This window comes from Gracilinanus agilis, chromosome 1 (genome assembly GCF_016433145.1).
Source record: "Gracilinanus agilis isolate LMUSP501 chromosome 1, AgileGrace, whole genome shotgun sequence".
Lineage (NCBI taxonomy): Eukaryota > Metazoa > Chordata > Mammalia > Didelphimorphia > Didelphidae > Gracilinanus > Gracilinanus agilis.
Window position 1 is genome coordinate 612776094 of NC_058130.1, and position 23528 is coordinate 612799621.

Genomic DNA, 23528 nt, shown 5'->3' on the forward strand with positions numbered 1-23528 from the left:
TGAAAAGCTGTGATGCCTTGGACAAATCTCCTTAGTCCCTGGGCTTCCTTATGATGAGGAAGGTCCCAATAGATTAGGGACTCTTAAGCTGAATGAAGTTCATGAATTTTTTTTAAATATTAAAATTTGTTCCCTCTGTAATCCTATGTATTTTTATGTTATGTGCTTCAAATTGATACTAAAGAAAGTAGTCTTCTCCCAGACTGCCGAAGGGTATGGGACCCAAGAAGGTCCATTTTAGCTCAAGTCTTTAACCTTCTAACAAAATAGCCTAAATCCGGTTGTAGTACTGCCTCTTGCAGCAAAGGGGAGGAAAGGCCACAACTAGCATTCTGCCCTGGATTCAATTCCTTAGCTGGGTGCTGCCCTACCTGTACCTATATAATGCCTGAGCTGCAACCATTTGCTTACAAGTGTAAGATGGGAGTAGGAGTAATGTTGTTACAATAAAGACCATTTCTACTGGATTTACCCTCCTGCCCCTTCTGATTTTTTAAGAAGGATTTTTCTATGATAGGTTGCATGGTTTTTTAATTCCTCCAAAGTCTTAATTGTCCTGCCCAGCTTAGTCATGTTGTACATACAAAAGTATACTTGACATAGTACATAGCAGAAACAGTCTTTGTCATTGTTATTTCTGCTTTAATAAAACTAATTTTTTGCTGTTTAAAAAAAAGTTTCTTCTAAGCCTTTCAAGCTGCAGATGTTTAGTAGTAATAATTTGAAGAAAATTTTGTAGCCAAACCTCAGGAAATTGAGAGGGGAAAATGGTATATGTAGGGAAGGAGAACAAAACTATCAAAATAAAACCAAAACTTAAAGCTTAACCAACCTTTTATCTTCTTTCTTTCGAATTGAACCAGCTAACCTCAATGCAGAGCTAACACTAGCTGGACCCAGTGGTAGTGGAGTTGCTGGACAGTGTCACACCTCAATGGCACAAAGGTTGGAGCATAGATAAAGGGCAACCTACAAGAAAAGAATAAAAAATGTTATTACTTTGACTACTACTGGCCTTTCTCATCTTGATTTTTCACTAGACACATAGGTAAACATTTTCTCAGCACAGAGAATCTTCTCAGGGGGTGACACCCTCCTTAAAGTTACCCTTACAGTCCTCTAACTAAGAGTAGGGAGTTCTAGCCTATCAGGCTACATATACTAAAAGTAAACTTGAATTCAACCTTATAGCACCAGCAAGAACTAGTCGTTACACCACTGACTAAGACATGAGGGTTCTATGGGGTGCTACAGGATGGAATGCTGGGCCTGCGTCAGGAAGACTCTAAGTTTGAATCTGGCCTGAAACATTTACAAATTCTCTGACCTTGGGCAAGACACTTGATTCTGTCTCAATGTCCTCATCTATAAAGTGAACAGAAGGAAATGGCAAATCTCTCTAGTATCTTTTGCCAAGAAAATCCAAAATCGGGTCACAAAAGGCCAGAAAATGAACAATGAAGTCATGAGCAAAGGAATATAGTACAGACAAAAATTCACACCCCAATAGGGATACCAAAGGAGGTAAAAGTGGCAGTAGCTACAAATGGGATCAAATAAAGAAAAATGTCAAAAAAAGGTAGCCTAAACAGTTTAAGAAAGGAAAAAACAAGAAATCATAAAATTCCTAAGAAATTATTATAATCATATAATTTTTTCTTTAAAAAGATAAAAAATGAGGTAAGGGAAAAGGGTAAATGACAGAACATACAGATAGATCAAAATGAAATAAATACATCCTAGTATACTTATAATATGCAGAAACTATTAGCAATTATCAAAAACACTAGTTGGGCAAACCAGTGCATTAATGTCCTTAAAAATTGGAAAACTTGCAAACTAGATTTTGAAGAATGAATCAATAGCATCCAAACCAACAAAATTTTCTTCACTCTCTTTTTCTCTGCTAACAGCAGAGGACCTGTGTGATTCTGGGTAAGTCACTTAACCTCCATTGCCTAACCCTTACTGCTCCTTCTACCTCAGAACCAATATACAGTGCTGATTCTAAGACTGAAAGGAAGGGTTAAAAAGATATATTATATATATAAGGGGACAGCTGGGTAGCTTAGTGGATTGAGAGTCAGGCCTTGAGATGGGAGGTCCTAGTTCAAATCTGGCCTCAGACACTTCCCAGCTGTGTGACCCTGGGCAAGTCACTTGACCCCCACACTGCCCACCCTTACCACTCTTCCACCAAGGAGCCAATACACAGAAGTTAAGGGTTTTAAAAAAAAAACATACATACATACAATATATATGAGATCTTTGGACTGGACCTCCTTCAGAAACCAGCAGACTTCCCATATGATTCAATAAATAACAACTGTGACACATTTGTTGTCTCCTTCAAGAAGCTTCAAAGGAACCTACTCGGCCCCTAAGCACATCATATATTTGCCATCCTAGATCTTGTTCATTCATCTATATTGAATGCCTAATAAAAACTAGAGGCAAAAATAAATTTGGAGATGAGATGGAGAAGCAAGATAGGAGACCAACAAGAAAGGATCCACAGGATTTCTTTAGATCTTGTCAATGATTTCCTCACACCCTAATTCTATATTTATACTCCAATATTCTACATTCAGACTTTATTCTCTTTAACCCTCCTTTCACACATAGCCCAGGGATTTAACATAATCAAAGAGAAATAAAATGGGATAAAAGACCAGTCACTCACATACATCCTCACCTTACTCCCAGTAAGATTGAGGATCTCAAGTTCATAAGCTCCCTTTACAGGGCATAAGCTAACCTTCAAAATGCCATTGAGACAATTCAAAAGGTTCCACCTAAATCTTAAAACTAGATAACAAAACAACCCTTTCAAATCAACTCCACCCATCCAAACCAGTAAACAATGCCTAAGGTCAAATAAAGTAAAAAGAGAAAACACTAAAAATGAGTCTAGATTTCTATTTCACTTTTTAAAGACTGGAAGATAAACTTGGGAAATGGAAAAGGAGGACACTGTTGGAATTTTAATGAAAAGGTTAAGACTTCAGAAGATCCTATTGTATTTTAATTTTTAAAAACCCCAGTGACTGTCATTGGAAGGGCAGAACATTATAAATTGGAAGTGTGTCTCGTACCCCCAATACAATCTCAAATTCCTAATTCTTCTTTGCTGGGTCAAAGAATTAAAGAATTGGATAGGCTAACAAAAAGCATATATTACAAATTCTAATGGAAGTGAACATGATCAAGCTAATGAAACCACAGGTCCAAAATACTTAAAAAAAAAAAAAAAACAACAAACAACTGTTTCACATCTTATGTCTTAAGAGTTTAGAGTAGAAGTAAAGAATGGGGAAAATATTAGCATTATTGTAAGGCACAAGTCAGTAAAATAACAGCTTTATCCCAACAAGAGATTAAAAATCATATATAGTGAGAGAGGAAGATAGTGTATTGCTCTGACACAGAATGGTGATTTGCAGAAACAGTGAAAAGACCAGACTTACTTTACACAATACAGTAAATATACAGGCTAATGCCACCAGAAAGTCTTTCTTGTCAAATAGAATTTTTTAAAAAGGGAATTAGAGGAAACCTTATTTCAGATTTTAATAGCTAGTAATAGATAATTAAGAAAACTTAAAATAAGTATTCCTTCAAAGCCAAAATCTTTGCCATTTTATCCTTCACATAAAAGGTTTGACCTCAGTTTAAGTTTCATTACCTAAAAACTGAGAGCTGAGTAAACTTCATTGTTTCCTTTGAGTCAACTGATTTAAAGACTGCAAACTAAAGTACTGAAGGTTACAAAATAGGTAGTCTCAAGAAGAAATTCCAGGCTTTCTTCCCCTTTTCCTCAAATGAAGGCTAAATTTGGAAAGGGATAAAGGAATAAATGTAAATTCCCTGTAAGGCTTCTCTCACATATGAAGAAGCCCGAAGAGGATAACTGGAAGAGCTGAGTCCTTGATGTAAGTTAGTTAGTCAGAGCTGAGATAAAGACAACTGGGATGGTCCCTCCCCTCCTACCAAGGATGTCCCCACCTAGAAAAGATAAGAGAACAATCACATGTAAGGCCAGAAAGAGAAGATTAAGGAGAGTGGTCCATCCAGACAGACCAGATAACCCTGAAGATAACAGATAAAAAGCCATGCAAAAATGAGATGCCCTAAACAAAAGGAGTGGAGAACAAACTACTTCTGAGGAATCTCCAAGGACTAAATGCTTTCAAAAGGCCCAAAGTTTAGGGTAGTTTGGTGTCACTTCATACCTTTAATACTGCCTGAGAGACTTTTGAGTAGGTTTAAAGATTTGAAACATACCAATTTATAGAAGTGACTGGATAAGCAGTCTTGAAATTCAGGGCTACCTAGGAGACTAATTCAGAATCAAAAATGGTCTCAATACTGAGTATGGGGAGCTCAAGAAAGTGGGTGAACACATACTTCTTCCTAATATGCCATATACAGTTTTCAGAAAAAAGCAAGGAAAGGTTCGAATCTTTGCCTGGCATAGAGCTTAATGGGAACTGGCTGCTAGTGTGTGGGCAAAAAGTCAAAAGATGAGTCCTTTATCTCATCCAATATGGCAAAGCCTATGCTCTCCCTCAGCTTGTTAACAGAGGGCACAACAGCAACACTGTCTGTCCTAATAAGTACTGCCTTGCGTGTGCTCTGAAGGCTAAGACAGCTGTGATGATGGCTTAAGTTCCAGGAAGTTGATGTGTTTCTTGGCTTAAACACCAGTCTATTCCTTGGACTGAGAAGCAACCCATGAAAGCCACACCCCCTCTCCCTCTCCCCCTCCCTCCCCCCATCGCCCCTCCCCCCAGGCTGGCATGGACTCCATAGTAAGGCAGATCTTCAGAATGACATGCAAGCCTTTCACCAAATGAGTGAGTGCTTCACAATCCCAGGCTCGATGAGTTGGCTCTTTAGCCAATTCTGGCTCTGGGCCCAGTGGGAGAGAAGAGACTACTTGGAAAAGGATGGAAGATGTATCTATTTCCAGAGCCTTTATAAAGGGGAAGAAAATGTCCACTTTGAAAGCAAAGAAGGAAGTACCGATTTCTGTGAGCATACAGGTACATATGGATGGCCTCCAGTGTATGCAATAATCCCCACTTAGTTCTGTTCTGTACTCTCCTATATCTTCAAATCAAGTAGCCCGGGGCCCCTCTATGACTGGGATCCCCTGAATTTCAATGGCCTTTTTCTTAAAAACTACTAAGCCAAAAGATACCCCAAAGTCTGTCTTTACTGCTGGTTCCTAGTTGCCCAGGATCTCTGAACAGAAAAGCTGAGCCATGTGCTTCTTCATCTGGAGTAAAGAGAACATTGGGCTATAAATGGGATCTGAGGAGAAAATACACATTGACTTGATTCATGCTGGATAAAACAGGAGGGGCAGAGGGCAACATCAAAACTGAAATGAATGGGAGCCAAAAGCTAGAAAAATGTAATTAGTACAATAATTGGCCTTATTTACTCAAGTTAACTTCAAGTTATTTAACTTTAATCCCTCCCCATCCCCACCCCCATTTAAAGTGAGTCCATGAGATTAAAATGATTTAAAATCAGGAGTATTATAGGAAACTTTTCCTCAAGGTATAAAAACAATTTTCTCACTATAAAAGGAAGGTTAGGTTTTCCCTTGCCAGACCTAAGTCCTATGAATAAGGTATCAATTCTTGTAAAAAGCAAAGAAAATGTTAAAACCTATCTAGGGCTCATTTGTTACTTCTTCAGGAATATGGACAAGTCAGATATAAAATTTAGGCTGGGTAGGGCCTGCCTGCCTATAAAGTTATGTGCACAGGAAGCAAAACCACTCTGGCTAGTCCTTTGTATGGATCTCCAGGGGCTGCCCTGGTCATGACCTTCACCACCCAACAGTCCTGCAAAGACTGAGCAACCCTAAGCAAATGGTATTAGCATACTTTGTTGTGAGTCACAGAACTGCTCCTTAGAGGGTGCTATAGAACAATTCTCAAACTTCAGTAAGACCAAGATTCTGGTAGTCCTGGACACACATCCTTCACCCTTTCCCAGAAAGGTATACAAATTCTCTTTTTTTGCACTCTCTGTTGATATAAGGTATCTGTCTTAGTGAGTAATAAATTAAGGGGGAAAAGTTTTCACTTAAGATTGTTTTTTTACTAGCAAGATTCTTTTTCAATTTAAAAATAGTCCAAGAATAGACTATGACCTATATAAAACACATGTCAGCTTTATGGGGAAAACACACTCAGAGAAATAAATAAATGTGGCTCTCCCCAACTACTTTTTACATTTGGATGTGACCCTCACATGGAGAGTATTACTATACCAAAGGTCAGAATTTCACAGAACTATGATCTAAAGTACTATTCATAATGAGACCTGGGAACTTCAAACATTGAGAAAATAAAATATTCTAGAATGCAATGAAATTAAAATCAGTGTCTTTTCCCCATGTAGTCTTCCTTAAGAAATTTTTTTAAATGAGAAAAATTCCTTTTATAATTTTCATATTTGGGCAATAGGGTAAGTTTATTTAGTAGAGTGTAAAATACAGCATTGAACTCATCCTCCTCCAAAGTTACAGGATCATAGATTTGGAGCTAATAAGGACCTTATATTTTATTTTTTAATATTAATAATTTGCCCCTTTAAAAAACATTCAATCTTCCTGTTCCTTTTTCCTTCATGCCCCTCTTTCTTGGGGGGAGAAAAAAATGAGAAAGAGTACTAATTTTTAAAAAAGGTTTAATTTAAGGAAAAGAAAAAAGTTTACTCCCATTCTCAATGCTCTTCTCTAGGGAGTGGGTCTTATGGACAGGATTTAACTACTGCCAGATTCAGGAAGGGAAGAGACAGCTGCCACATGGCAGCCATTTGTTTAAAAAGCACCACAGGAAGAGATAGCCCCCACTGCTTTTCAACTATCAAGAAGAGCCTTTCTCTCTCACTAAGTTGTCTTTTCTTAAACACTTCCCATTTACCTGGCCACTACACCCTGCTGTCATTATCATCTGGTGCTTATGGGAACACCTGGATTTTCCCCTATCACTTCCATTCAAAGACAACTAGAGTAGGAGGAAAGTAGAATTCGACTCTCTTTTTAAGGGGAGTGGGGATGGAGGGAGAGAGGATGCAAAAAAAATAACTCATGGAAGATGTTGGGAAATGATGCTCTTAAATTTAAAACTGAAATTCTTAAGGCCAGGGCCTAAAATTTCTCTATTTCTAGAGGAAATGAAGTCAACAGGAATGTATATGGGTATATTCAAATTGTAAAACACTCCTCCCACCCAGCCCCTCTGCTGCTGGGATAATTTACCTAGATCCTCAAGAAGCCCTGAACCCCATAAGAATGGACAATATAAACCAGCTAGTATATTCAGGAATGTTGAGATTACTTTTGCATACATTTAGTTAATATTTTATCCCTCCCATAACCTATTGAAACATTCATTTTCCCATGGTTTTTTGGTCCAAATTCACTCCTCCAATGAAAGGTTTAAGCAATTTGATATAGTTTGTACCTAGGCTATCATTCTGTAATATATAAATTATATTTAGTTCTAAGAGGAACAAGTCTGGCTCCAGCAACTATTTAGCCTTGAATTCTCTTGGCTCCATCTCTACTCACACCCTCTTTTCTAAAAGTTTACTTTTATTGCCTTTCACCCAGAATTCAAAAAAAAAAAACCAAATATATATTCTTTTTCAAACACCTTTTAATGGAAATGGCAATCTCTCACAAAAAAGGTTCTAAACCCTAATTCCACTGACATGTTCACATCAGTTTACATAATTTGGTTTCTGATAAATGCGAAATATTTAACACTTTAAGACTGACAATGCATTTCCTTCACTACAACCTTGCCAAGGTGGGTAGTGCACGAAATAGTATGTTCCCAATTTGTAGATGAGGAAACAGAGGCCTATCTAAGCAGGTTATATGGCTGGTCCAAGGTTGCACAGCTAACTAAAACTGAAACTTGAACTCCAGTTTTCTGACTCTGAAGATCAGTCCTCTCCACAAGGTGAGAGTAATAAATGCAACAGCTTTTAGCACCCATACTTTTTAGTCTTAGAACATATTACACACACTTTGCTAGTCCAGATTAAACTTAAAATTCAATTGATCACAGAGAGGTAAATTACTGCATCTTACTTGCTGAAGTGAACAATCCTCTATTTGTGTTATTTTGCTGAGCTTAGAGTCTAATGAAACTTGGCATCAAATCTTATCTCCTGGTCTTACTGTGTGACTTAGTTTCTCTGAAGCTCCAAGGATCATACATCTAGTCCTGGAAGGGCCCTTAAAAGACAACAACCACCTCTGAGACAATAGGATCTAATTTTCTTTAATAAACTTCAAGAGGCAGAATCTGAACTCAGATCCTTTGACTCAAGATTTAGTGTTCCTTTTCCACACTGTCACATCTATAAAGTTGGTATAATTGGGGCTACTTCACAGGTCTGCAGTGAGAACAGAGTAACATAATGAATGCAAATCCCTTTGGAAGCCTTAAAACTACAAAAGAGGGGGCAGCTGGGTAGTTCAGTGGTTTGAGAGCCAGGCCTAGAGATGGGAGGTCCTAGGTTCAAATCTGTCCTTAGACACTTCCCAGCTGTATGACCCTGGGCAAGTCACTTGACCCCCCCTGCCTACCCTTACCACTCTTCTGCCTTAGTGCAGATACATAGTATTGACTCCAAGATGGAAGGTAAGGGCTTAAAAAAAACAAAACTACAAAGAAGTTGGCTATGATTTCCAATATTCATCATATGTATGTACATCCTCACAATTCCAACTACAAAACCAGACCCTTAGGGGGCAGCTGGGCATGCCGCTCAGTGGATTGAGAGCAAGCCCTAGAGATGGGCAGTCTTAGCTTCAAATCTGGCCTCAGACACTTCCTAGCTGTGTAACCCTGGGCAAGTCCCTTGACCCCCATTGTCTAGCCCTAACAGCTTTTCTTAGTTGGAGCCAATAAACAGTATTGACTACAAGACTGAAGGTAAGGGTTTAAAAACAAACAAACAAACAAACAAACAAAAAAAAAAAAAAACCAGACCCTCAGGTTCTGAGTAACCCTAAGTTTCAGAAACAAAAATTTCCAATATTGTAAACTAATGGCTGGGAGTGTTTTGCTATATAATTATTTTCAGTCATACTGGCTTCTCCTAGGAGCAGTCATATTGAGCCCCTAAAGACCATGAGGAAATTTCAGGAGCAAGGACCAGGGACCTGACACATTTAGTTGAGACCCAGCAGCTTCTTGAAAGACCATGCAAGGAGTAGAATTGTAGGGATTGTCCCCCTCCCCAATGTACTGGGTATGTAGTCTAGGAAACGAAAGGAAAAAGGAGTTTCTACAACATTTCTTCTCTACATTTAAAAAAACTAGGCTTAAGATGAATGAGAACAAGAAATTCCAAAAATGATGTAACTGACTCTGGGTCTAAGCATCACATGTAGGGTTTTGGGCCAGGTCCTCAAAGAACAAACCAAAGCATAAAGAATTTTAAAACAGTGCTTCAGGCTGTGGACATAGAGAATACAACGGGGTGGGGGGTAAGGTGCCAGTCAATTCAGCCATTCTTCTCAAATGGTGATGTACTAACTTTTAGTTACAGGTTTGCTAGTTTTTAAAACAGCCAGGAGGTACAGTGGACAGAACACCCAACCTGGAGTCAGGGAGACTCCTCTTCCTGAGTTTAAATCCAGTCTCAGACACTTAACTGGGCAAGTCACTTAATGCTGTTTGCCTCAGTTTCATCTGTAAAACCAACTGAAGAAGGAAACACCAAATCACATCATAATCTCTGCCAAGAAAAAGAGATAGAAACAACTGAACCACAACAAAAAGGAAAGGCAACATGGGCCTATTGTGTGTCAGAAGCTTTACAAATATTATCTTGTTTGGTCTTCAACAACAATCCTGGAAGGGAGGTTACTACCTACATTTTAAAGTTGAAGAAACTGAGGGAGACAGAAGTAAATAACTTCTGAGGAACAGAGATAGTGTCTCTGAAGTTGGATTTTAACTCAGGTGTTCCTACTCCGAGTCTAGGTGCTCTAGATAGTCTGCTCTGAGCCACCTAGCAGAATACAAATTTATACTACAACTGAAACACTAAAAGTTAATGGATTGACCTTCATATAATGAAATTTATTCCGCTTTGAGAGGGAAGAGGGGGACAGAAATGGCTGAGATAAGTGGGGGAAAACAAATATTAACAATAAACTAACCAACATAAAACAGCAGCAAATATACAATGGTTTTCTCAAGAATAAAACTGGTGTGACCCTGGGCAAGTCACTTGACCCCCATTGCCCACCCTTACCACTCTTCCACCTATGAGCCAATTACACAGAAGTTAAGGGTTAAAAAAAAAAAAAGAATGAAACTGGTAATACAAAAATTGGAGGACAGTCCAGAGTGGGCCCCAAGTTGGCTAAGACGAATCACCTTCATCGCAGCAACTAAAGGGGGGGGAGTTCCATTCTACAGTCAGTTTTTGCCCTTCTTATATAATAAATTCTAATATGAGAGATATATCTCTAAAGGATGGAGTCACCAGGAGGCTTATCACACTTCTAAAGTTAAGTCAGAGGCACACATTCTGTCTTGGCTTTCCTTTATGCCTTAATGCACTCCCATGGGCTATCTAAAAATTGCTTCATTTTCTCTCTAATAACAAAAGCCTCAATTTCCCTGGGTAAGGAACCACATTGAGTTTCCTATGCAGTAAATGACAAAAACCATCATCTGAGGAATGTGCTAAAAAGAACATTTGTTCATTTACACTGATGGACACACATGATCAGGGCTCACACAGCAGTAGCTAACTAACATTTATACAGCATCTACTAATGCCCCAGGAAAAACATACTAAGCACTTCAAAATAATATCATTTCATTCTCCCCGCCACCCTAAGAGGGAGGGAGGTGCTAGTATTACCCCCATTTTACAGATGAGGAAACTGAAGCAAACAGAAATTAAGCAACTTACCCAGGGTAACAAAACTAGTGTCTTAAGACTTGATTTGAATTCAGGTCTTCTTGACACTGTGCCTAGTGTACAACCCAACTGACTGATGATACAGGAAAAAAACCTTTAAATATGGACTCCCCTTCTTCTTAAGAAGGTTTTGTAGGCACCTGCTGTCTACTACTTTCCAATCATAAGGAAAAGAGGAAGGAAAAATATGGAGGCGAAATAAATACCAGTCTTTCAGGGACCTTCCCTTAAACTATCTTTTACCTGAATGACAAGTGAATCTGCCATCAGAAATAAACCTATGATTCACCAAGAGTCATGGATGGCCTTGAAATATCAAGGAAATGGTACCTATCCCCATATCAGAGAACATGAAAGCTATGGCAAGAAACCAATAAACCATTTATGCCGTGGGAATGACTGCACAACTGCCTTAGACTGTTCAGAAATGTCAGACTCAAAAAAGAAACTGATCTCTGCTAGCCACATAATGACTTTTAAAAAAATATATTATATTTTTATTTCCAATTCCCAATTAAATTTTATTCTTGTTCATCCTGTCATCAGCCATAAGCCACTTATGGCAATGAAAACCTATGCAGAATGAGTAAAGATTTCCAAGCAAGCAATAGCCAATATAAACAAATTTTAGTCCAAACATTTGAGCTGTGCAGATCAATTATCATTATGCAAATTCTATTGCAGTTTAACTGTGTTTAAAACAAAAATTCTTCCTCACTAAGCAATACTTAATAAATCTGAAGTTCTTTCAATTAAGCCTCAAAGAATTATGAGGTCCAGCTCTCTCCTATCACATGAAGCCATTTTATACAAGCTACATTACATAAAAGGACACATTGTTGTTCTGTGAAACCATCTACATTCCTTTTATCTTTTTTTAACAGTTTGCCACCCAGTGATACATGGGGACCCCAGCTGCAACAGTCTACACTTTTATCTTTAGCTGACCATGCAACAACCTGAAGCTGACTGAGGGAAAGATTTCCTGCTGCTTGCCTACAGGGGCTATTCAACTTGTTTAAATATTACTTGCCTGAGAGCCTTGGACCAAAGCCCAAGTAATACCTACCCAGCATTCATTTCAACATGTACTTTAAAGGTCTCAGAGTCCGAAGTACTATGCCCTGCATAAAAGGGGAGGGATTTTGGATGCTTTAAGAAAGGTGACATTTTTCAGGTTCACTTACATTTTGTTTTCCATATAAATGCTATCAGCCCACAAATTATCAAGTTAAACCTGCGTTTAGAATGATTAGTATTAAGTTAATACTAAAAAAAAAAAAAAAAAAAATCAAATGAATCCAGAAAAGTAATAGTTTGTTGGTACACCAAAACAGATGGTGATGCTTTACTTTTATCTCCATACATATCTCTTAAAGATGGGTCTGAAAACCCTGGATTAACAACTATCTACTCCTCCCAACCTAGCCAAATGCCTTGGGCCTGGGTGGGTTTCTACAGTGATAAACAGTAATGGCTGCCTTTACTGGCATTTAAAAAGCCCAATGAGGAGGGAGGTACAGCATGGACTAGGTCTAATGTAAAAGGAACAACCATGAAATTCACCACATATAAGCACCCAAGATATCTGACTGACTTTCTCTCAAGAGGTCACATGGTGTAGTGGATAGAATCCTGGACTTGGGAGTCAGCTGAAATCCATCTCAGAACAATTCTGTTTCCTTATCTGTAAAATGGTGATAATACTACTGGCACAGGGGGTGTTGTGAAGAAAACACTTTGAACAACTTCGAAGTACTACATAAATCTAAGGAAATTGAATTATTGTATTGTTTGTATTATTTATTTAGAGGGGGTCAAACTGGAAAAATTTTCTACAGCATTACCTGGGCAGGTGTCTGGAGAATTTTATTTTTAAAGCAAACTTGCCTGAAACAATACTACAGTTCATTTCCTAGGAATAAGGAACATTAAAATAAGGAAGGAAAGAATAACAAAGCTCAAGTTCACTCCTTAACCCCATCTGTAAAATGAGGAGGTTAGACCGAATGACCTCTACAATTCCTCCCAGTTCCAGGCTGTCTTAGGCAGAGGAAAGACAGCTAAATGGGAAGGAGGAAAGAGTAGGCCCAGAGATGAAGAGAGATTAAAAAATAGTGCAACATTAGCTATGAAAACAAGCTTGTGGGCCAAGAAATTCATAACAGCTTTACACCCATGATTATGTTCCACCTTAGTACCAGTATTGAGGACATTTCAGAGAAGCTAGACAAAGAGCAAATTAAAAGAGCATCTGAAGAGGCCACCTAGGAAGGGAGCACTCCCCACTCAGAAAGAGACTGAAAGGCAGCAACCCAGCTGAACTCTCCCCACATTTCCCTCTAAACAACTTTTAAAACAACACCTCAAATCAAATTTAGGAGCATCAAAGCCAACAAAAGGTCAGTGACCTATCCAGAGCGCACAAGTATGGTGGTAGTAGTGGCGACGGCGTGGATAAAGGAGTTGGACAAGTAGTGAGAAAAATAACAGGGGACCCTTTGCTGCCACGGATGCAGATAGTGCTTACTGACAATTCTATTGCCCATATACAGTTCTGGGGGTCACAAATACAAAGCAGAGAGAAGTGCTTGTGGTCCATCACAAGGAAGCAGGGGACCTGTTCACAGTTCCAGGGCAGAGAGGAATGTTAGTGCTTGTTGCTGTAGAGGCCCTTCCTGGGGAAAGAACAGCACGCAGTGACCTCTCTCCACATCAAACCTTGGAAGCACCAAATTTTGCAGACCTTCACAAGTAGCTCTGAAAACAGCAGCACAAAAAGAAGCCCAAAGCTTGGGACAAAATATCCCCACCTTCAAGCTTGCAAAGCCCTTACTTTAATATAAAGTTCAAACTCAAGAAACAGACTGGCAAAATGAGCAAAGAGGGGGGGAAAAAAAAAAGAACTACAACAGCAGGGAAGACCAAGGCATAAATTCAGAAATAGTCAATAATGTAAAACAGCTGGAAGTAAAACCTCAAAGAAAAATGCTATCTGAATCCAAGCCCAACAAGCATTTTTGGAAGAATTAAAAGTATGTGATGAGTGATAGGAGAAACTGGGTAAAGAAAATCAATTAAAGGATAACAGTTTGATAAAAGAAACACAAAAAAAAAATCATGGAGAAAAAAAAAGATTAAAAATACAATTGGCCATAGAAAAAGAGGCACAAAAACTTCGCTGAAGAAAGTAATTCCTTAAGAATCATAATTGGACAAATAAAAGCTAAAGACACCATGAAACATCAAGAAACATGAAAAGGGAAAAAAAAGAAGAAAAAATTTAGTGTATCTTACTGAAAAACAACCGACTTGGAAAATAGATAGAGGAGAAATAATTTGAGAATTTTTGGACTACTTAAAAGCCACAATCAAAAAAAGAGGCCTAGACATCATCCTTCAAGAAATTAAAAAGGAAAACTGTACCAGTCTTAGATTCTACCAATAACCTCCTGAAATATATTACAAAATGAAAACTCTCAGTAATGTTACAGCCAAATTCCAGAATTCCTAGGTTAAGAAGAAAATATTGCAAACAACCAGAAAAAAAAACAACCCAATTCAAATATTGTAGTCTCAGTCAGGATCATACAAGAGATAATAGCAGCTTCCACGTTGAAGAAGTGGAGGACTTAGAATACAATAAAATGCAAAAGGACAACCAAGAATTACCTACCCAGAGAAACTGAATATAATCCTTTGGGGGAATGGATATTTAATTAAATAGAGGACTTTCAAGATTTCAAGATGAAAAGACCAAAGCTGAGTAGAAAATCTGAGTGCAAACATAAGACTCAAGGGAAACATTAAAAAGTAAATATGAAAGAAGTTATAAGGGACTTAATACACTTGTTTACATTCCTTATGGGAAGAGGATACTTGTAACTCCTAAAAAACCACTATCATTAAAAGAGATCTACACAGAAAGCAAAACTCCACCAGAGAAGAGAAGAGAAGAGAAGAGAAGAGAAGAGAAGAGAAGAGAAGAGAAGAGAAGAGAAGACAAGAGAAGAGAAGACAAGAGAAGACAAGAGGAGACAAGAGAAGACAAGAGGAGACAAGAGAAGACAAGAGGAGACAAGAGAAGACAAGAGGAGACAAGACAAGACAAGACAAGACAAGACAAGACAAGACAAAAAGGAGAGAGAAGAAGAAGTGAGAAGAAGAATGATGATAAAATGTTCGACAAAAAAAAGAGTGCAGGGAAGAGCTTTTACAGTGGAGGAAAAAATGGCGGGGAGTTTACAGGCAATTCTTGAACTTCACTCTCATCTAAACTAATTCAAAGAGAAAAGAAATATGTATACATACACTCGGTTTGATATAGAATTCTATCTGACTCAATAGGAAAATAGGAGTGGAAGTCAATAAAAGATATGGGGGAGGGGACAAAAGGGGAATGCAGATTTCAGACAGCAATAGTCAGAAGCAAAACAAATTTCTGAAGACACAGAATAAAAAGACAAGGTAACACAGTAATTGTAACTGTGAATGGGAATGGGATGAGCTCACCAATAAAACAAAGGGGATAGGCGAAATGGATTGGAAACCAGTATCTAACAAGATGTTTACAAGCAACACATTTGAAACAGAAAGACACACAGTATTAAAATAAAGGACTAGAGCAGAATCCAATATGCTTCAGCTGAAAATAAAAAGGCAAGGGTAGTAATCATAATCTCAAGCCAAGAAGCAAAAATAGACCTAATTAAAAGACAATCAGGAAAACTACATTTTTATTAAAAGGTACCATAATTAATGAGTACTATAAAAATTTTTTTGCAATAAGTTTCTCTGATAAAGGCCCCATTTTTTAACTTTAAAGGAGACTGAGTGAAGTTTAGGAAAATAGAAGTCATTTCCCAATTAAAAGTCAAAGAATATAAACAAGTAGTTTTTGGAAGAAATAAAAGCTATGTATAATCATGAAAAAGTACCCTAAATCACTATTGATTAGGAAAATGCCTATTAAAAGAATTCTGAGGCAGTAGTACCACCTCACACACTCATCAGATTGGCTAACAAAACAGAAAAAGAAAATGACAAAAGATGGAGGGGATATGGAAAAGAAAAGATACTAATGTGTTGGTGGTGCTGTGAACTGATCCCACCAATCAGAACTATGCCCTATGTTTTTACCCTTTGACCCATTAATTTCACTACTAGTTTTGTTCTCCAAAGAGATCAAAGGAAAAAGACTTCTATGTACAAAAATATTTACAGAAGCTCTTTTTGTGATGATAAAGAATTAGAAGTTGAGGGAATGTCCATTAATTGGGGAATGAACAGCTGAACATGTGGTGGTATAGGAATATAATCAAATACTATTATGCTATAAGAAATGGTGAGTGGTTTCGGAAAAAAAAAACTGGGAAGATCAATATGAACTAAAAGCAAAGTGAAATGAGAAGAATCAGGAGATGATTGTGAACAAAGCTATCTCCTTCCAAATTTGTTTTGAAGAGGCCTGTTATGTTTACAAGTCATTCTCTTGCCCAGAAGGCCAAAAAAGAACAGGCTCTAGCTAACCGGTCTAACCCTACCAGACAAACAGCAGCCTTTAAGCATCCTCAATTTCCTCCCAGCCACAGAGTGAGAACAACCTGTACAGACAAAGAAAACAGAAGACTTTCGAAACAGCCATATCCAAATCCAAGGCATTCACAAGGATGTTTCAGTGAATGTGCCTAGAGAAACTTTCCTGAGGCATCACAGAAGGCTCCATTTCAGAAGGAAACTCCTGCTCCTCCTCTTCTTCCCTCACGCTTTCTCCACCCCTATGAACCCTGGCATAGATAGTGCTACTACCACTGGTTTCAACACCCATCTGCCATGCAATTAAAATTCAAAACAAAAAACTCAGATGAAAATTAAATTTAGAAGAATTAGTTGGTTCCTAAAAATCTGGAAAATTATCTACCACAACCAGTGTGCTTATATAAGTACCTAAAAAATTACCTCCTGCAGATATAAATTGACAGTTCAAAAGCAAAATGGACACCAGCCAGACCTAAACAGGATCAAACGTTCCCTTTTTAACCCAAGAGGGAGGCACCCAGAATTATAGAAATTGAGATTTCCATTTTGATTTTCTAATAAAAATGGGCTATATCACTAGGTAGTGGGCACTCCATCTTATTGCCCATTTTAAGCAAAGAATCTTGTTAATAAATTAATAAGCATCCATTAAGTGCCTACCATGTGCCAGGCATTGTGTTCTTAAGGAGCTCACAGTCCATTTGGGGAGACAATATGCACATAACAGGTACAACTGTGTAGAAATAAATTACATTCTATGGAAAGAAATCAAGGACAATACTGCAGGTAGATGCTAACCTGTAGTGTTTAAGAAATGAATGAAAGAGGAGGAAATGGAGGCATCTACCATATACACTAGCAAATCACTACTTTTCTTTTTGCTACTACATAGAAATTTTTTTTTTTTTTTTTTTTTTTTTATTTAAACCCTTACCTTCCGTCTTAGAGTCAATACTGTGTATTGGTTCCAAGGCAGAAGAGTGGTAAGGGTAGGCAATGGGGGTCAAGTGACTTGCCCAGGGTCACACAGCTGGGATGTGTCTGAGGCCAGATTTTAACCTAGGACCTCCCGTCTCTAGGCCTGGCTCTCAATCCACTGAGCTACCCAGCTGCCCCCTACATAGAAATTTAAAGATAATAAAATTCTATCCTTACAAGAAAGTATTCCCTTTATACAGATAAAGGAACAAAGGATGAGAAGAGGTTATATAATTTGCCTAAAGTCATGGAAATAGCAAATGTCTGAAGTATCAGATGACAAGGAAATCTGGGAGTGTTGTAGGTATGAGGAAAGTTGAGGATAAAAGACATGCACTTGATTGAATAGAAAGTTCTGGTGGAACTTCTGGTAGGATGGGAGTGGTTTTTAAATTCCAACAGAGACTAAGAGATGGAATAGTCTGAAGGAGAATGCATGGATAAATGAGTTGCTTGGTATTAATACTGAATATTTAAAAGCAATATTCCACAATTATATTGCATAAAAAATAGCAGAAAACATGAGGTTAAAAAATCTTTAGAATTAAACTTAGAAAAAGCCACATAGCTACAAAAGACTACAAATTATGACTTTTTTAAAAGACAAACATCTTGTTATAAAAAGTTTATTATACAAATAAATTTAGCCTGCAAATTGATCAGAATTAAAAAAACAGGTAATTTAGGTGGGGGAGACCTAAGTTCTTTAGTTATTCTAGAATGCCTGAACCTCAGGTTTCAGAACCAAGGGTCCTTGTTATTAAAGTTTTAAAAGCCTGAGGACTTGGGTGTTGGTCCTGCATGAAGGCAGAGGGGTGGACTAGAGGATTTGGGAGGTAATTTACTTCCTGTATTATAATTCTTCATATACTTGCTCAGTCCTATGCCACACTTTCAAAATACAAAGGGAAACAACAAGTACATGACTGACATGGAGCTGTGCCTAAACCATCATCATCTCTTTAGTCATTACTGACTTACCTACCCTACCAAACACCTAGCTTATCTTAATAAGGATGGCAGCAGGGGCAGACAAGTAGAACAGTGGATAGAGAGCCAGGCCTGGAGTCAGGAGGACCAGTATTCAAAATGTGACCGCAGGCCCTAGCCAGGTGACCCTGGGCAAGTCATTTACCATTTGCTTAACTTTGGCCTTGTCTTAGAATTGTTACTAAGACAGAAAGTAAGGGTTTTTAAATGATGATGATGAACTGTGGGAGTAGAAACACTGAAGAAAAACAACTGCTTGAACACATGGGTTGATGGGGATATAGACGCTAAATAATCACCCTAGTGCAACTATCAATATTATGGAAATAGGTCTTGATCAATGATACATGTAAAACCTAGTGGAACTGCATGTTGGCTCAGGGTGGGGGTAGGGAAGAACATGAATCATGTAACCATGGGAAAATATTCTAAATAAAAATAATAATGAACCAAAAAAATAAAAAATAAATTGAAAGCAAAATAAATAAATAGATGATGATGATGGCTACACTATAGAGTAGGCCTTTAGAGCCAGGAAGAGCTGGGTTTGGGTTCAAGTCCTGTTTGATAGTCTGATACTAGGGGCTGTGTAAACCTGAGCAAATCATATCACCATATCAGAATCTCACTTAATCTCTCAGGCAACTCTAAATTTATAAATTCCAAGAGAAGGTACTAAGGTGTATTGCTCAAGGGAGTTCCTTGCTGGAGACCAATGAAATCACAGAGCCACTCCCTATCCCTAAAAATGGAAGTCATCTCTGTTCTCTAAAGATCTAGACCTGGAAGGGCCTCAGAGATCAGCTCGTCCAACCTGACTCATTTCATAAATGAGTCACTGAGGATAAGAGGTATTTAGTGACTTGTCCAAGGTCACATAGTTAATAAAATAACAGAGCTGGGATTTAAACTCAAACTCCTACCCTTTTCAGGTTGTACACAGTGATCCTTAGAAATCTAGATTCGATGGCAGGAATCTCTTAGGAGATTTCCCAGGACATTCTGACTGAAGTCTTCCTTTCCCCACCCAATTCTAGGAAAAAGCCTATTGACAGAGGATAAGTCAGTTTGTAGGAGGAGGAGATGGGAACAGACAAAAGCCATACAAAGCTTCTTGGGGACCGAGAAGGGAAGGAGGAAAGTGTGGGGAACAAAGAAGGTAACTGAAAGACCTTAATGTTCTCAGGGAAGTCAAAGGCTGATTCACCTGCTCTAGGTGAGGATCATGAGGGGGTATGGTTAATGGGTCAAGAGGTCAGAGTATACAGTCTTAAAAGAATCTAGGCTGTGTTCAATAGTCAAAGGAAGGCAGTGGGAAGTATAAATTGAGGCTTTATCAAAATTAGTCTCACGGTGGTCTATGGTCTGTGGCCTGTGGGCAGTGTACTGGGCAGTGTGGGATGAGGGGGCCTCCTAGGAGGTTATTTCAAATCTAGGTATGAGATGAGAACACTGGGAAAAGGAGAAGGCCATGATATTTCAGGAAAGAAATGCCAGGAGGCAGGCAGACAGCAGAATAGATAGAGCACCAGGCCTGCAGACAGGAGGACTAAGGTTCAAATCTAGTCTCAGACACTTCCTGGGCAGTGTGAAACTGGGGACTTAGCCCCAGTTGCCTAACCCTTGTCATTTTTCAGTCTTGGAATTGCTATTAAGTAGGTAAGGATTCAAAATGAAAGAAATGCCAGATAGGATAACAAGAGAAAAATCAATGACAAGGGAACCTAAGTTTAATAAAAATCACCAGAGGTGGTTCAAGGTGGCTAAAATAAAGCAGACACTCAAATACTTTTGAAAAATAATTTAAAATGAAAAAATGTCAAAATGACCACAAAGTTTCCAATTCAATAAAATCTATATTATAGTAGACAGTGTAAAATGTGGATGTGACAGAGATGTATTGTTTAAAAGGAGAACCGCACTTGTTTCAATTGAGTCAGTTAAATTCAACATTTATATGTCTATTATTGGTATGGGTTAATTAAAATGGTAATACTCAAAATCAAACATTCCCTCAAAGAGCTCATATTCAACTTGGCCAGTCACAATCTATAGTATAATAGCACAATAAACATAATATAAGTAGAGGAAGCAGTAAGAATCAGGGAAGGTTTCCCAGAAGCTGTCAGGAGCAGAGCTTCAAAAGAGAAGGAATGAGAGGTGGAAATAAGGTCTAGAGGAGAGTTTGTGTAAATTACTAGGGAGGGACTTTCCAAAATGGAATTTTGTCCCAGTCTCTAGGTAAAGTAGGTGAAATTAGCTGTGGAGAGCTAAAGGTAGAAGGGAACTAACTAGTACCTCAAAGCTTGGGGGGACCCAGGCACATGGTTCTTAATTTTAGTGTGTGTCATTGAACCCTTTTGGCAATCTAGCACCAAACAAGAGCCTACAGATCTCTTCTAAGAATAGTATTTTTTTAATGCTTAAAATAAAATACATGGGATTACAAAGGAAGCTAACTACATCAAAAGTTATCAAAAATATAAATTTCTAAAAACCCAAATTCATAGACCCCAGATTAAAAAACTCTAAACTAAGTTGGGGTGGTAATGGAAGTCAAGTAAAGATAAATAAAAGGCTTTCTGGCCAGGGGTTATCAAAATCAAAACAAAACAACTCACTATACAGAAGGATCACTGAAGGCCAAATAATAGAAAAACAGATGTTAACATTATCTATGTTTTATTGTATTTTTATTTGTTTTGTTAAATACTTCCCACCAACAATTTAACATGGTTTGGACAGCACCGGTGAGTGTTGTGGGCCACATGTATGACAGCTTTAGCAGCAGGAAAAAGAATAGTTTGTAATTTAACTAAAGATGATCTCCTACAATGTTTATCAGCTAGGATGGGTATACCTCCTAAGTGGTAGATATATCCCAAGGCTCTGTCCTGCGCAGCCTTCTCTGTCTGTGCTAGAGCTCCCTTTCTCTCTTCCTGTCTCTCTCCCTCCCTGATCTCATTATCTCCCAAAAGTTTAATTATCATCATTAAGCAGATAATTCATAAGTAAATTCATTTCAAATCTGATGTCCCAGAGACATTGCAAAGTCAACATGTTCAAAACAGAACGGGTTCTTTTCCCGCATTCCTTAGTCAAACAAACTTCTCTGTTTTGAAGTCACCACCTTTCTTCCAACCTCACAGGTTAGTAATTTCGGTACAATCCTCCACTCCATACTCTCCAAGTCAGTTGATAAATCTTGTTTCTACACATTACACAAAAGTTTCTTTCTCTGCTCACACAGCTAGACACCATATTTCAGACACCACCTTCTCCCCTCATCACTCTCATGGACTATTACAATGATCTTGATTTGTGTCTCTCCTCCCCCCCAGTCTCTCCACACCATCCTACCCAAAGTGATTTTCTTTGCACTGATTTTTAAATATTTGATGTTTAATCTATGTGACTTAATAGATTTATTCTGTATGATTCTCATACTCAATAAACTCTAGTAGCTCCCTATTGTCTCCAAGTTCTACATAATCCAATCTTTCTATTGTCCAGCACTCTCTGTTTCTCACACTGAGCACATCTCCATTCCTTTGACTAGATTGTCTGTCCCCTGGTCCTGAAAAGTATTCCCTTCTCACCTCTTGCTTGGCAGAATACCTCACTTCAAAATGCAGGCAAAATTTTCTACAAAGTTTATTCTGATTCTCCACTTCTGATAGCTTTTCTGCCTCACAACCTTGTATTTATTTTGAATATACTTTTATATGCACATATTATCAGAACATAATCCCCTTTAGAATAAGGGTTATATCAATTCATAAACATGTATTAAGGACCCACCATGCCCTAGGCACCTAATAAATCCTTTAATAAATGCTCTTTAATAAAAACTTTAATAAATGATTGTTGATTGACTAGGTAGCCATATTAGGTAATAGAATCCACTTGGAATGAATGGTATACCTAGTTTCAATTAGTTGGAGAGACACTGGGGAAAACAACATCAATTTAAAGGGTAGCAATATGTTCATTACTTTTCCTTCCAGAGATTCCTGATGGACGTATCTCGTGTCTACTTTTCCAACTCGGGAACCTAAGCCATGTATTTTTTATAATTTATATATATATATATATAATTTATAAACAATTATAGGTCTTTCTCAATTCCTCAAAGTAATTTATGTATAAAGAAGAATTTGATTCAATTAATTTTTAAGTTGCTCTTTTAAGGACACATCTTTTTTATTTAGATTTGCCTCAAAATATATTTCAATTATCTGCTAATGGACAAATTAAATCATTAATTTGCATAGTATGGGAATTAAATCATATAAAAAGTAAAAGAGGTAAGAAGTAAGGAAATAGGATTAGACAAGGAACCAATACAAAAAGGTTGTCTGCTTTCCCAATTTTCTTTTAAACTGACTACAACCTAATGCAAGTAATATCTTTTCAAATAAGAATTATTGATACAAAATGTACATGCCTTAACTGGATCTGGTTTGTAAGAAACTAAAATAAAAATTCCAGCAATTCATACTTTTCTGGAATGAAAGTTTAGTTCAGAGCTACCCAAAACTTAACAGCTGTTCCCAGCCAACAAGAAAACTAAAAGGGCTGATGCTATCTTTATCCTCTACCTCCTAAACCTAAAGTCAAAGCTGGTACTATCGAGGGCATAACTGCCAAGAAGCTGTCTCAGTTATAGTCTGTTGAACATAGGAGACAAAGGAACAAATGCATGGAGCCAGCAAAGTAGAACTCAACAACAACAAATAAGCCCACCTAAAAGATTTTTAAAAATGACATCATAAACCTTTTTTTAAAAGGATAAGTAAATTAAATTCTTGAAAAGTATTACTGTTCATCACTTGGAGAATCATTTCCATCCATTTTGAGAAGTTAAAAAGATAAGACAGTTATTCAGTGTCTGACCATCTGCAACCAGTTTGTCTAAATTTTATCTGTAAGTATTGGAGAAGGAAGATACTTTCAGTTTCTTTTAAAGGCAAATGTGCATCTTCTCACTTAATGTCCAATTCCCTAAGTCCCTCCCAAACTTATCTAGAACCAGCTATTCA

The 23528-nt window shown here is 37.8% G+C and overlaps 1 protein-coding gene across 1 annotated transcript in view; it reads right to left on the reverse strand.

Moving 5' to 3' along the window:
* RREB1 (ras responsive element binding protein 1) overlaps nt 1–23528 on the reverse strand; it is a 153865-nt gene that overhangs the window by 79882 nt on the left and 50455 nt on the right. The window contains exon 2 of the mRNA XM_044667931.1: nt 833–969. The gene's annotated coding sequence lies outside the window, so the exon portion shown is untranslated. The remainder of the gene's footprint in view (nt 1–832; nt 970–23528) is intronic.